Source organism: Nomascus leucogenys, chromosome 4, assembly GCF_006542625.1.
Source record: "Nomascus leucogenys isolate Asia chromosome 4, Asia_NLE_v1, whole genome shotgun sequence".
NCBI classification, from domain to species: Eukaryota; Metazoa; Chordata; class Mammalia; order Primates; family Hylobatidae; genus Nomascus; species Nomascus leucogenys.
In genome coordinates this window covers 89,657,534-89,660,146 of record NC_044384.1, presented here as the reverse complement: position 1 = coordinate 89,660,146, position 2,613 = coordinate 89,657,534, and the positions used below count along the sequence as shown (strand labels likewise).

General features: G+C 51.2%; 1 pseudogene; it reads left to right on the top strand.

The window, feature by feature from the left end:
- Window positions 1-1,647: 1,647 nt before the first annotated feature.
- On the top strand, window positions 1,648-2,050 carry LOC101177779 (annotated as a pseudogene).
- Window positions 2,051-2,613: the final 563 nt, after the last annotated feature.

Below are 2,613 nucleotides of genomic sequence, written 5' to 3'. Positions count from 1 at the left end.
TGTCCTCTCCTCTGCCGGGACCATCTTCAGGTCTCAACTTGACGTCCCTTCTCTGCAAGTCCTTTGCCCCTGCCACCTGCTCTATGGAGCACATGTACTCTACATATAATCTACAAAGCTTGTATGTTGTGTAACAAATACTTTCCATGGTGGGTCATCTCTCCCTTACCCAGCAGAAACTTGTATGAGGGGAAAGATTGGAACTGTTTTATCATTCTCTCCTACCCACCTGGCAGAAGAGCTGGCACATGGCAGGTGTGTGCCATAGTTTCAATGTGTCCCCCAAAGTTCATGTGTTGGAAACTCCATCACCAATGTGACAGGGTTGGGAGGTGGGCCTAATGGGAGGTAGTATTTGGGTCATGGGGGTACTGCCTTCCTGAATAAATTAATGCCATTATTGGGGACTGGGTTCCGTATAAAAGGACTAGTTTAGCTCTCCCTTGCCCCACTCCCTACCGTCTTTTGGGCCTTCTGCCATGGGATGACACAGCAAGAAAGCCTTTGCTAGATGTGGCCCCTTGACTTCTCAGCCTCCAGAACTGTGAGCCAATAAATTTCATTATAAATTACCTTGGCCTGGCACAGTGGCTCAAATCTGTAATCCCAGCACCTTGGGAGGCCAAGGCGGGCGGATCACTTGAGGTCAAGAGTTCGAGAAAAGCATGGCCAACATGGTGGAACCTCCTTTCTGTTAAAAATGCAAAAATTAGCCGGGTGTGGGGGTGTGTGCCTGTAATTCCAGCTACTCGGGAGACTGAGGCAGGAGAACCACTTGAACCCTGGAGGCAGAGGTTGCGGTTGGCCGAGATCATGCCACTGCGCTCCAGCCTGGGCAACAGAGCGAGACTCTGTTTCAAAAAATATATAAATAAATAAAAATTAAAATAAAAAAATATAAATTACCCAGTCTATGCTATTCTGTTATAGCAGCATAAAATGGGCTAAGGTGGTTTGCAATAAGTAATCAATGAGTAGGTGAAAGTATGAGCGATGGCTGGGTGGGTAAATGGATGGATGGAGGACAGGTGGGTGGACGGGTAGGTGAGTAAATGACATAGTACAAACAAAGGCGCCATCACACTCCAGTGGGGGTGAGGGCAGGTTTAACTGCAGGAGGCTCCTTAGAGGCTCGGAGAAGGCAGCATTTTGACAATGGCTGCAATTTAGTGAGCACTTCTTTGCTGGGCCCCAGACCCCACACTTGACTGGGTTGCCTCCCTTCATCCTCGTAGAAGCCCCTGGAGTAAGACATTAATATTTTCCCTCTTCCTAAGTCTCATTACCTTGATAATTTTCATTTTAATAAAATTTAAAAATAAATTTTACCTGCACATGGTACAGCATTTTAAAAGTACACAAGGATAGGCAGTAAAAAAAATCACCTTTCTTCACTGCTAAATCCCCAGACTGTTGTAGACACAGTAGGAGCTCGATAAAAATGAGTTGAATCCAATGGCATTTTATGCGCAGACACAGAAGCTCAGAGAGATAGGCCGGGCGCGGTGGCTCACACCTGTAATCCCAGCACTTTGGTAGGCTGAGGTGGGTGGATCGCCTGAGGTCAGGAGTTCGAGACCACCCTGGCCAACATGTCGAAACCCCATCTCTACTAAAAATACAAAAATTAGCCAGTGTGGCGCTCTTCCTTTCCAACTTGGACCCGGCAGAATGGCTCCCACAAAGAAGGGTGGCGAGAAGAAAAAGGGCCGTTCTGCCATCAACGAAGTGGTAACCCGAGAATACACCATCCAACATTCACAAGCGCATCCATGGAGTGGGCTTCAAGAAGTGTGCCCCTCGGGCACTCAAACAGATTCGGAAATTTGCCATGAAGGAGATGGGAACGCCAGATGTGCTCATTGACACCAGGCTCAACAAAGCTGTCTGGGCCAAAGGAATAAGGAATGTCCCATACCGAATCTGTGTGCGGCTGTCCAGAAAACGTAATGAGGATGAAGATTCACCAAATAAGCTATATACTTTGGTTACCTATGTACCTGTTACCACTTTCAAAAATCTACAGACAGTCAATGTGGATGAGAACTAATCACTGATAGTCAAATACATCAAAAAAAGTTATAAAATTGCCAAAAAAAAAAAAATTAGCTGGTGTGCCGCCCCGTCCGGGAAGAAGTGAGGAGCGCCTCTGCCCGGCCGCCCCGTCCGGGAAGAAGTGAGGAGCGCCTCTGCCCGGCCGCCCCGTCCGGGAAGAAGTGAGGAGCGCCTCTGCCCGGCCGCCCCGTCCGGGAAGAAGTGAGGAGCGCCTCTGCCCGGCCGCCCCGTCCGGGAAGAAGTGAGGAGCGCCTCTGCCCGGCCGCCCCGTCTGGGAAGTGAGGAGCGCCTCTGCCCGGCCACCCACCGTCTGGGAAGTGAGGAGCGCCTCTGCCCGGCCACCCCGTCTGGGAAGTGAGGAGCGCCTCTGCCCGGCCGCCCTGTCTGGGAAGTGAGGAGCGCCTCTGCCCGGCCGCCCCGTCTAGGAAGTGAGGAGAGCCTCTGCCCGGCCACCCATTGTCTAAGAAGTGAGGAGCCCCTCTGCCCGGCCACCCACTGTCTGGGAAGTGAGGAGCGCCTCTGCCCGGCCACCCACCGTCTGGGAAGTGAGGAGCGCCT